Here is a 13,079-nt window from a genome sequence, read left to right on the forward strand (position 1 = left end):
CTGATAGCATCGATGCCCCTATGGGTGAGCTCATCATAAGACCACATGGTCTGCTCCAACTCAGAAAATAGATCGCGATCGAATCTGAACTCTGGCTTAAGTTTCTTGTTTGAGAAAGATGGCAAAGGCACTTCTCTAATAATAGGCCCTTGTGCCTCCATGAAAGATGGCTCAAAATGAGCTGATGCAAATGGGGTAGACTCAGAAGATGAAGATGATGAATTAGTACAAATAGGATCAAAGGAGTACAAAGCATGCCTAAATCAAATAGAAACAGAGAATAGACAAATAGGATCATGTTTGTGCAGGAAATGATCAAGATAGCTTTAGGAATATCATTCGACATGCTTCAACTAGAAAAGAATGGATCATGACACAATAAGCAATCTCAGGTGTGCAAGACAATGCGATGATGGTATGAAGGGCAGAAAAGTCACTTTTGAAAATATTTGAGCAAAATGGGATCAAAAGGACAAGCATAGGCTGTGATGTGCATAAATGATGCAATGTGCATTCACAAACCTAAAACTCAAGAAGATTCTATAATTTATGGCAAGTAGACCCTAGGATGACATCGTATCAATTCCTAAGTAGAAATGTCTACAAATTCAATATTTAAGTCCAAATGAAGCAAACAGGATAACATGGAGAATGTATTCATGGGAAATGTCAACCTAGAACTTAAGAAACATGTATATCATGAAATAAAGACTAAGTGAAATGCACGGTTGCAAAACACTTCAATCCAAGGCATGTTATGATACATAAGTTCAAATATGAATCCTAGACATGGTATGCAACTACATGGCATGTATCTGAATGACGCACAAAGTCAAACTCCAGACAAAGAAATATCCCGTACTCCATTTCAACAAACTCAACATCTTATAATCACTCATGGCTCGTGACCCCCTCTAAGCAATAAATAAGTAGAAAAATAATCATTTATGGCTCGCAATCCCCTTTAAAGCTTAAATGAAGCAAAGAATGGTCAAAAACTGAGAATATAAGAAGCTTACCATTTTTGAATCAAAATCACGACCGGAAAGAACCTTGGTCACAAACGCTTACTTGGATTTTTAGAAATGGATTACAAGTGGATAATATCAAGCAAATGGCAATTTAATAGATAATTTTCAAGATAAAGCAAACATACCCCCAAACTTACTTCAAATTGCATTTTAAAGTTCAAGCTATGCTCACAAATAGTACTAAGGCCAAAGAACAACAAACATATACCCTAACATGGAAAGGATCAAGAACTAACCACAAACAAGTTCAATAGCACTTAGCACATGCAATTGGATGGAAAGGAATCAAATGGAACAAGTTTCAACTCAATCAAGGGTATTTTGGTTAACTTTAGAATTTTCAACACTTTTGGGGCAAAATTAGAAATTTTGAAAACTTTGGAGTCCAAACATTCAAATGCATTGTAGAAAAGCTTTATAACAAGAATTATGCATTGAAAAGTTGACAAAAGAAGGAATCAAGAAACTTGACTTCTCGTTTTCATAACAAAGTTCAAAAATCCTTTTTTAACATTTCGAAACCAACAAGTGTGATCACAAAGCATTTGAAGCAATTAAAGATCATTTTACCAAAACAAAGTACCTTAACATGAGCTATAGTCAATTGAAGATAAAAAAACTTCCAAAAAGTTTCCATTTGAAATCCATTCATGCAATTTAAACAAGACTTTTCATTTCCAAATTCAAAAGCACAAGTTTCAAGTCAAGTCATACTTGCATGCATTTAAGAGAACTTAAGATCAAACACATCTTATGAATGTCCTTTTTAACACAAATGAAACAAGTCGGGAATTATGCTCACAACATTTCAAATTCAAAATATCCAAGAATATTTCAATCTCAAGAAAATTTACATTTCATTTCAAATATCACGAAAGACAAATCCATTTTGACATTCAAGTTTCCATTTCAAATTATTAAGTAACTTTTCAAAGTCATGACATTCGAATCTCAAATTTAATCAAGAAATTTCAAATTCCATTTACAACTTGAAGTTTCAAAACAATTTTCCAAAGACTTGAAATTTTGTTTCTCTTTTTCAATTCAATTCCAAAATCTTGACTTTAAAACTTTCCTAATTTCCAAATTCAATTCAAGTTTGCTAAAATGGACCACATGCCATTTAGAATTGAAAATTACACTTCAAGTTTAGTTTTGCAAAAATCCAGCATGAATGTTCTTTTTAGAACCACTAGCATCCAAGGAAGTAGGAATAGGATTTTGAATAGGACGGATGCAACCACTTGGTTGCGTCAATTCACTATCCTCATTAGGTACCTCTACCTTATTGTCCAATTTCCTACCACTCTTCAAGGTAGTAATTGCATGAATTTGCCCATTTCCAGAAAATCCCGATAAAGGACTTACTTGCACCATAAATTGCCCCTTAGGATTGGTCTCAATTTGACAAGGCAACTTACCTTTCTTTCTCACATTTAAAGATTAGCTAATTGCCTGATTTGAGCTTCAAGCTTTGTAATTGAGAATGAGAATGAGAATGAAACAATTGATTATCTTTTTGAATATCACCCAAGGCTTCCAAGACATTGTCCTCAAAAGCGGGACTCTTAGGAGGCGCTTGATTTGGATTAGAGTAAGATTGAGAATTTGATGCTTGAGGATGAAAGTAGGATTGATAATTTGATTCTTGAGGATGAAACTATTGATTTACATTTTGAGGATAGAATGAAGGACGGTAACCTTGAGAATTTTGATTTTGGAGATGTGGGGGAATATATTTTGCTTGGTAACCTTGAGTTTGAGGAGGGTTTGCACCATCTCCTTGATTTTTCCATGCAAAGTTTGGATAATTCTTCCACCCCGGATTGTAAGTATTAGAATAAGGGTTGTTCCTTTGATGAATGAAAGTGACATTTGCTTGTTCTTGAGACTCAATTGGTATTATTTGTCCAAGAGGGTAATTTGAAGTATGGTGAGTGTAACTAGAACAAGTCATACACATTTCATTGGAATGATGGGAATAAGATTGAATTGCCAGACCTTGATTCAAAAGGAATTTATCAAACTTTTGAGTAAGATTTTTGACCTCGGCGGCAATTTCCATGGAAGTGTCTATTTGATATAGAGCTTTCTTTCCTCCCACATTTGCTAGGCGACCCCCCCTAGAAGATGAAGATCTATGCATTGAGTTTTCACTCATTTTTTCAAAAAGATGCCAAATTTCATCCTCATTTCTTTCTATGTAGTTGCCTCCATATGAAGCATCAACAATGCCCTTATTGGTATCGGATAAACTTGAAAAGAAACATTGAACTAATTGCTACTTAGGAATGTCATGATGTGGACATTTTCGTAGAAAGTCATTCAAATGTTCCTATGCTTTATGAAGGGGTTCTCCTTCTTCTTGTGCAAATTCACAAATGAAAGTTCTCATGGAATCGGTTCGACTCACGGGGTAGTACTTCTTTAGGAACTCTTGTGACAATTGTGCCCATGTTGTCAGACCAATATTTAGCTTTATCCTGAAGAGTGAAAAGGAAAAGCTTCATTTTAAGGACTTCTTCTGGCATATCCGTGATTTTTATGGTGGAAACAAACTTCCAAGAACTCATCAAAATATTTATAAGGCTCTTCTGTAATGACCCGGATTTTTCGGATTTTTTCCATTGTCTTTTCCCTTCTGAGTTTGGTTTCTTGTCGATTAGTGTCGTCTCGAGTGCTCTGGAGTGATTTCCGAGACTCTTTTCTTTAGATTGACAACTTCCTTGGAGGACCGAGTCATTTCCACATTTTTCATCATTTTCCCTATTCCGTCTTTTTCCCTATTTCGTCTTTTCCTCATTTGGCACTTTGTTTGCGGAACCACACTTCTTGTGTTCGGAGTTGGTTTTTGACTTCACGTATCTTCATTCCCAGTGATTTCTATGAGATACGTATCTTTACTTTCGTGAGAAAGTACTCTGGTTGCTCCCGGTGTCTATAAGGGCATAAGTGCAAAGTTCTTTGGAAACTTTTTCTATTCTTGGGGTGTAAATCATAAATATCTTTTGAAGATATTTTATTTCAGGGGTATCTAAGAAAATATCTTTTGGAAGATATTTTCATTCTGGGGCAGTTTCGCAGTTTTCACTTTTTGGAGGGGTTATTGTGCAATTAATGAAAGTTATTACTCAATGCCTTGTTTTGAGATTGGATCCTCGTACGGGATTCACTTTCACATTTCGTCGAGTCGTGGACTCTTAGAATTTCCTACTGGACGATGTTTTCCAGTTTCAGGGTTCCGGGCCCCGGTTTGCGCCAAACTTGTTTTGGGAATAACTCTCTGCTCGGGACTCAGTTTTTGACACCGTTTCTTCTGTTGTTCATATTATCTCATTTTGAATCTTTTTCATTCACAGAGTTTTGCCATTTGAGCACATCTGCGTGATTTCCACTTTTCCGGACCCGGCGGGGCCCGTTCGGGATACTTTTTGAGTTTTTCTATAAATAGGAGGTCTTAGAAAGAAAAATCAGATTTTTCTCTCTCTCTCTCCTCTCATGGCCAGTCCAAGCTCCATCCATGGCTGCCATCTTCTCCCTCCTCTTTTGGACTTCTTCCCTTCATTAAAAAGTGGTAATGCCTTTGTGTTTATTGTTCCACTCGGCGAGGCCTTCGATTCCAACCGATTGGAATCTCGTTTTAGCCATTTCTTGAGTTTGGGTATGAAGTCAAGTTGTGTTTTTGATGGGGCTTCCTTGGGATTCATGTTCGTGGTGTTGTCCCTGACAAAACCTAGGAGTTTCGTCGGATTCGGAGCCGATTTATTTTGGTGCGGATTTAAGATTTCATCTCAAATGGAGGTAGGGAATATTTTAGGATTTCTTGTGTGTTGTATTGTGTATTTGCCATGATTATACAACTTATATATGTGCCTTGTATCAAATCTAGAAAATTAGTAATTTTTATTTCTTTGTATAATATTTAAAATTCATGATGATATATAACTTTGATTTGAATTGTGGCATGGTAGAAACTCTTATTTTAATATGTTGGTTAACATATATTAATTTGGGATTAATTAAATAAGAATTGCTCTTTTTAATTAATATTTATCTTTTGCGAAAGATTTAAGTTCATGGCCATACCTTGCATGGAATTGAGTTGTTTTATGCTTCTAAATTAAGTTTTGGCATGTTTGTTAACATACTTTAATTTGAGAGCATTCGGTTGAGTTTGAAAATTTAGAGACTTTAATTAAGAGACTTAAATAAAATCTAATTTTGTGGTTTCATGGGCCTAATTAAGCTTTTGTATGAATATATGTAATGACCATAATATGTCTATTAACATATATTAAATTGGGGCCAATTGGAAATAATTTGAAATCTAGAGAGTTTAATTATTTTGGTGTAATTAATTCTATCTTGTGTATCCATGGATCTAATCATGTTTTGGAAGTTGTTTCTATTTTAAGAACATGGATTTAGACTTGTGATGTATTCACTAGATTATGTTATATGCATTGAAGAGCATTGTTGTTAAATTTATATTCATGAGAGTATGTTTCTATATGAATATATTGTTGGCTTGTGATTTCGTAGCATTATGGATATGGAACGCTTATTATGCACAATTGAGAGTTATATTGCTATCTTGTTACTATGCAGTAGTAATGTGTATAAGTTGTTAACTTATTTATTTTGGAGTTGCTTGGGACATTGTTAAACTGTGATGGCTAGGGTTTGGCTCTAGTACGGGGACAAGAGTCCTCTAAGTCAAAAGTTTGCGGGTTGGGTAGGCTGCCGGGGGTTAGTAGCTCCAAATTAGCCCTATAAAGTTCGCGCGTTGGTTAGGCTGCCTGGGGGTTAGTAGCTCCAAATTTGCCTTGTCTCGGCGGAAATCCGAGCTGTGATGTCCAAGTCTCCCACTAATTTTTTTCGCATTCAATTCTAAGTTGACAATCATGTTTACCTTGTTAACTTGTGGTTTTGGCTATTGGCAATTTTGATGTTGTGAAGTACATCCATACTAAATTGCTATATTTAGTTGATTTCACACTTTTAGATTTCTAGTTCATAACTTAGAGAATCTATGTCTTGATGTGTGGTATTAGATATTCTAATTATGCAAAATTGTTATATTTAGTTGATGTTGCATTTTAGACTTCAAGTTGATAACCTTGAGAATCTATATGTTGTTACTTGTGTAAGCATGCTCCTATGTTGTTGCTTTGTGTAAGCATGAACCTATGTTGCTAAAATTGCATGAATGAGGTTATTGATGCTAGAAATGATCTTAGGTACCTAGGATGCTCCTTGAGTCTCACCTTTGACATAGACGTTAGGTGGAATGAACCACAATGATTAAATCATGCAAACTTGTAAAATGTGGGTCGATGCATGCTCATTTCCTATGAGTAGCTTTATGTTACTCACCCCTACGATACTGGGGCATATTTCAGGTACAAGAATCAAAGTTGAGGTCTTCATTATGCTTGGATGGTTTGTGGACTTGGAGACTTCCATTTTTGTGAAGGTTGGCTTGGAATGCCAATTATAGTCTTATATGTCAACATGTGTACATTTGATTCCTTATATGTAATGTGTACATGAGTACACTCTTTACGATGTATTTGACATGTATGAGATGAGGCCGAAGGCCAATGACATGTAATTTGTATCCTATGTAAATTTTGACTTCATGGAATATTATGAAAGTATTGAAAAATATTGAGTTTTTGCTTCACCATGTTTGCATTGGGTGTCGGAATTCCATTTTGATTCTTCCATTAGCATTCATTAATCATGTATGAAGTATGGCCAAGGGCCAAATGGCATTTTGAAACCATCTCATGATTTTAAATTCCAAGTTTTCGTTTCAAACTTCGTTTTTGGCATTTTAGCCGTTGGGGGGTCATATTTTGTATCGGCCATATTTTTGGGCCACGGACCATTGTAGCATGTCTTACTAGGTAAGTTACGTTTGCGTGCATGGTCGTTTCTGGGCAAGGATTCTTCTTTGGCGAAATGAGCCTCCTACGGACTCATTTTTCACTTTTGTTGCATATTCTGACCTAAGGGTATTTTGGAAATTTTCTTTGAGAAATAAATTCCGTTCTTCATAAGGTTGACTATAAAATATGATTTTAGGGGGGGGGGGGGGGGGGGTTTTGTGTTTTTCCAGAAAACGCCATCTTGGCATCGGAAATCGCATCCGAAGTTCAGCTCTCAGTTTTTAAATTTAGCAACTTTTTGGACCCTCTGGACTAGTTTCCTTGGGAGGAAATTCTGGGCATTTTACATTGCATATTTTTTGATTTTCCTTCAAATTCACGTTGAAAACTCGATTTTGAGGGGGGTTTCTTCTTTGTGTTTTTCCAGAAAATGTCATCTAGGCTCTCGAATTTCCATTTTTTCTAGAAAAACCCCTGCTGCCAGGTTTTTGGGTTGCACTTTGCTGCCCTCTTCACATGTAAACGGTTATGAGGGGTTTCGTAACCAGTTACATGTGCATGGGCAGTGTTTTTGGCGAGATTTTTGGTCTCCTAACCGGTTAGGAAGGTCTCCTAACCAGTTAGATGATCTTTGGTTGGCACTTTTGAATCGTTTTGCCCCTTCTTCTTCCGTTAGCCATATCTTCTTCATCCGGACTCCAAATCAAGCAATTTTTGAGTCTAAGTTCACTGATTTTTCATTGTCTTTCCTATGGTGTGCTCGGTGGCACCCACTTTCATGTTGGAAATGATGATTTTTCCCCTAGGTTCAATCTTATTCATTTTTGAAACGTTGCTTCCCCATTTGATTCCTTTGGGTTCCGTGATCTCGTTGAGGGTCATAATGCTATCTTAGAGCCATGTTATATCTCTAGAGATTGTTGTTTTGTCTTTTGCTTCTGCATTTCGGATCCGTTATCGGGTCATCTTTTGGTTCATCACTGACGCACCGGGTTGAAAAACTTGGGCCGTCACAAGTGGAATCAGAGCTCCTAGGTTCGAAAACCTTTGGACAATGGGTTTTGGGTGCATATCATGCTTTTGTTGCCATGCTCTATCTATTTATATGCTTTATGATAACAAGTTTTGGTTGATAACATGTTTATGTGTTTACGTGCTACATGTTGTACGCCGTTTGTTTAACATTGTTTCATTCTAATATAAAGAGTATGACCTGTGACGTATGCTAGATTAGAATTGTCTATGCATAATTGTGTTGCATACTTGGCATGACACGGGTTTGGTCATTGAGGCACGAGTTGAGGTTGATGGTGATTGTAGTCACAGTTTCATGGTAGTATAGGTTGTTGTTGACCTGGTATTGGTTTTGAGGTAGGTGGATGGTCACCTTTTGTTTAGTCTCTTATGAGATGAGTCATTTGGCGTTACCGTAGTGGTGGATTTGTTGGTTTTGGGCCATTATGAGTTTATGGACCTCTTAGGATCCTTGGTTGATCAGGAAGATTCCTCTGGAACTTGCATTTTTTATGGGCAGGTATGTTTTTGGATGGGTGCATGGCACTGTCATGCTACCATACTGTCTAGCTACAAGCGCAGTTCGGGTGGAATCAATGTTGGTTCTGTTTTGATAGGCGTTGTCCTTTGATTGGTGATGATGATGGTTGTTTTGGCGATCAATCGTGGTGATTGATTTGGTTGTTGTTGGTATGGCTGTAGTTGCCATTTTCCTTGAGGAGTTCTTGCGTAATGGCTGTTAGTGTCACTTGTAGTGTCACCTCTAGATTCGGAGATGGATTGTTAGGGTCTTACCATTGTGGTAAGGGCTCACATTTATTTGGAGACAGGTTGTTATAGCATTGATTTTTGGAGACAATTAGGGCTGGGACTGGTCCTTCCTTCTTACCTAGATGCTCTAGGACATGATCTCCATAGGGTTCATTGTTGCATCACTTTTGTTTTCTGCAGTTTCGTTTACTATCATGTTAATAGTATAATTTATGATATTCTGATGCTTGAGTAGGTGGTGGTATATCCACATTTGCCTTCTTGTTGTGTGGCATTAGCATGCCTTCTTTATATGCTTAGAGATGCCATGTTGTTACTGTACTTTTGTGAGATGCTTTTGTTACTGTACCTTTGATTTTTATCTATGTGAGTAGATTTTTTTTCTGGTAGTTGCATTCCTTGTCATATGCATGACTTCCAGGTTTGGTTTTCCCATTCCTTTCCCTCGGTCGCACGTAATGTGTATGCGGGTTTCCACAAGGGTTTTGTATTGGTTCGTGTTAAGGACTTCACAAGGAGTGAGTCTCTTCTTTTTATTGTGTTGTGCACTCTTTTGGGGTTGGTTGGTCCATGAGAATCATTGTGGTTGTCTTGAGTCCTTGGTGAGGATTTAATGTATTTTGGTCGGCTTACTTCCGTGTAGGGGGTGAAGTATTTGACCTTGTTGTCTTTCATTTTAGAGACAGAGTCAAGATGTTGTCCTTTTTTATCTCTGGAAGTTTTGATTTGCTTCTCAGGCTCTGGATTCTCGATTGATGTTGTTGGTAGTAGCATTTTGAGACATTGGAGTGTTGGTTTTGTTGTGTTGAGGATTTTGGGCCTTAAGCATAATGGTGCCTGTGACATTGTTGTCAGAGTTTGGAATTGGCCGAGATGGTCCGGCCGGACATCTTTAGACCATATCTCAACTCTCACAAAATGTTGGTCTCCGTAATGCTTTTGGCAATGAACATTTTTGACATTGATGTCATTTGTATTGAGAGGTTTCTTGGGTAGACCTAGTGGGGGGCAGGTTATTAATTAGTGCCTTATACTGTCATGCTACCGTATAAGGTTGTGTGTTGTGGGTGAGTACTAGTTGTCGTCGATGCTACCTTACTGACGAGTAAGTGTGGGCGGGCACTGGTACTGTCGTTGCTACCACACATTTGAGTACGTCATGGGCGGGTTTTGGTCACTATTCGTACTACCACGTTGTGTTTGTTCTGTACCCTGATTTGATATGTGGTTATCTTGGAGTTCTTTTGGTGGTTATTTTGGATCGGTTTGATGGTTCATCAGGAGGAATGCTTTCGGTTGTTGTCTTCCATTCCCTTGTCTGACCTTGGATTCAGTGTGTGAGTTCTGACTTGTCGTGTGGCTATGTGGTCATTTTGCCTTCGAGAGGTTGTCTTGTCATGAGCACGTGGGTTCAAATGACACTGGTTTGTGTGTTCCTTTCAGCTTCGAGGTTGCTGGTGTAGTGCGTTGTGGGGGAGACTCGGAGATGTACTCTGTAGTTATCCTGGTTTCGCTTTCTGTTTTGTTGGGCTGGATTTCGGGGACGAAATCCCTTTAAGGAGGGAAGGTTGTAATGACCCAAATTTTTTGGATAAATTTTTTCCGTTGTCTTTTCCCTTCTGAGTTTGGTTTCTTGTTAATTAGTGTTGTCTCGAGTGCTCTGGAGTGATTTCCGAGACTCTTTTCTTTGGATTGACAACTTCCTTTGAGGACCGAGTCATTTCCACATTTTTCTTTTTTCGACACTATTCACTTTTCATCATTTTCCCTATTCCGTCTTTTTCCCTATTTCGTCTTTTCTTTGTTTGGCACTTTGTTTGCGTAACCACACTTCTTGTGTTTGGAGTTGGTTTCTGACTTCACGTATCTTCATTCCCAAAGATTTCTATGAAATACGTATCTTTAGTTTCGTGAGAAAGTATTCTGGTTGCTCGCGGTGTCCATAGGGGCATAAGTGCAAAGTTCTTTGGAAATTTTTTCTTTTCTTGGGGTGTTTTTCATAAATATCTTTTGAATATATTTTATTTTAGGGCTATCTAAGAAAATATCTTTTGGAAGATATTTTCATTCTGGGGTAGTTTCGCAGTTTTCACTTTTTGGAGGGGTCATTGTGCAATTAATGAAAGTTATTGCTCAATGCCTTGTTTTGAGCCTGGATCCTCGTACGGGATTTATTTTCACATTTCGTCGAGTCGTGGACTCTTAGAATTTCCTCTTGGACGATGTTTTCCAGTTTCAGGGTTTCTAGCCCCGGTTTGTGCCAAATTTGTTTTGGACATAACTCTCTACTCAGGACTCAGTTTTCGACACTGTTTCTTCCATTGTTTATATTATCTCATTTTGAATATTTTTCGTTCATGAAGTTTTTCCATTTGAGCGCGTCTGCGCGATTTCCACTTTTCTGGACCCGGCTAGGCCCGTTCGGGGCACTTTTCGAGTTTTTCTATAAATAGGAGGTCTTAGAAAGAAAAATCAGATTTTTCTCTCTCTCTCCTCTCTCATGGCCGGTCCAAGCTCCATCCATGGCTGCCATCTTCTCTCTCCTCTTTTGGACTTCTTCCCTTTATTAAAAAGTGGTGATGCCTTTGTGTTTATTGTTCCACTCGGCGAAGCTTTCGATTCCAACCGATTGGAATCTCGGTTTAGCCATTTCTTGAGTTCGGGTTTGAACTCAAGTTGTGTTTTTGATGGGGTTTCCTTAGGATTCATGTTTATGGTGTTGTCCCTAACAAAACCTAGGAGTTTCGTCGGATTCGGAGCCGATTTATTTTGGTGGGGATTTGAGACTTCATCTCAAATGGAGGTAGGGAATGTTTTAGGATTTCTTGTGTGTTGTATTGTGTATTTGCCATGATTATACAACTTATATATGTGCCTTGTATCAAATCTAGAAAGTTAGTAATTTTTATTTCTTTGTATAAGATTTAAAATTCATGATGATATATAACTTCGATTTGAATTATGGCATGAATTATGGCATGGTAGAAACTCTCATTTTTCAACATGTGTACATTTGATTCCTTATATGTAATGTGTACATGAGTACACTCTTTACGATGTATTTGACATGTATGAGATGAGGCCGGAGGCCAATGACATGTAATTGGTATCCTCTGTAAATTTTGACTTCATGGAATATGATAAAAGTATTGAAAAATATTGATTTTTTACTTCACCATGTTTGCATTGGGTGTCGGAATTCCATTTTGATTCTTCTATTAGCATTCATTAATCATGTATGAAGTATGGCCAAGGGCCAAACGGCATTTTGAAACCATCTCATGATTTTAAATTCCAAGTTTTCGTTTCAAACTTCGTTTTTGGCATTTTGGCCGTTGGGGGGTCATATTTTGTATTGGCCATATTTTTGGGCCACGGACCATTGTAGCATGTCTTACTAGGTAAGTTATGTTTGCGTGCATGGTCGTTTCCGGGCAAGGATTCTTCTTTGGCGAAATGAGCCTCCTACGGACTCATTGAGTTTGAAAATTTAGGAACTTTAATTAAGAGAATTAATTATAATCTAGTTTTGCGGTTTCATTGGCCTAATTAAGCTTTTGTATGAATATATGTAATGACAATGATATGTCTATTAACATATATCAAATTGGGGCCAATTCAAAATGATTTGAAATCTAGAGAGTTTAATTATTTTGATGTAATTAAATTCTATCTTATGTATCCATGGATCTAATCATGTTTTCAAAGTTGTTTCTATTTTAAGAACATGGATTTAGACTTGTGATGTATTCACTAGATTGTGTTATATGCATTGAAGAGCATTGTTGTTAAATTTATATTCATGAGAGTATGTTTCTATATGAATATATTGTTGGCTTGTGATTTCGTAGCATTATGGATATGAAATGCTTATTATGCACAATTGAGAGTTATATTGCTATCTTGTTACTATGTAGTAGTAATGTGTATAAGTTGTTAAATTATTTATTTTGGAGTTGCTTGGGACAATGTTAAACTCTGATGGCTAGGGTTTGGCTCTAGTACAGGGACAAGAGTCCTCTAAGTCAAAAGTTCGCGCGTTGGGTAAGCTGCCTGGGGTTAGTAGCTCCAAATTTGACTTGTCTCGGCAGAAATCCGAGCTATGATGTCGAAGTCTCCCACTAATTGTTTTCGCATTCAATTCCAAGTTGACAATCATGTTTACCTTGTTAACTTGTGGTTTTGGCTGTTGGCGATTTTGATGTTGTTAAGTACATCCGTACTAAATTGCTATATTTAGTTGATTTCACACTTTTAGATTTCTAGTTGATAACTTAGAGAATCTATGTCTTGATGTGTGGTATTAGATATTCTAATTATGCTAAATTGTTATATTTAGTTGATGTTACATTTAAACTTCAAGTTGATA

General features: G+C 37.2%; 1 pseudogene; it reads left to right on the plus strand.

Moving 5' to 3' along the window:
- Nucleotides 1-3,322: 3,322 nt before the first annotated feature.
- LOC132301917 (small nucleolar RNA R71) lies at nucleotides 3,323-3,420 on the plus strand (annotated as a pseudogene).
- Nucleotides 3,421-13,079: the final 9,659 nt, after the last annotated feature.

This window comes from Cornus florida, unplaced genomic scaffold (genome assembly GCF_030987335.1).
Source record: "Cornus florida cultivar Cherokee Brave unplaced genomic scaffold, ASM3098733v1 CherokeeBrave_3.0.0_Hap2_Chr03, whole genome shotgun sequence".
In the NCBI taxonomy this organism is placed as follows: Eukaryota; Viridiplantae; Streptophyta; class Magnoliopsida; order Cornales; family Cornaceae; genus Cornus; species Cornus florida.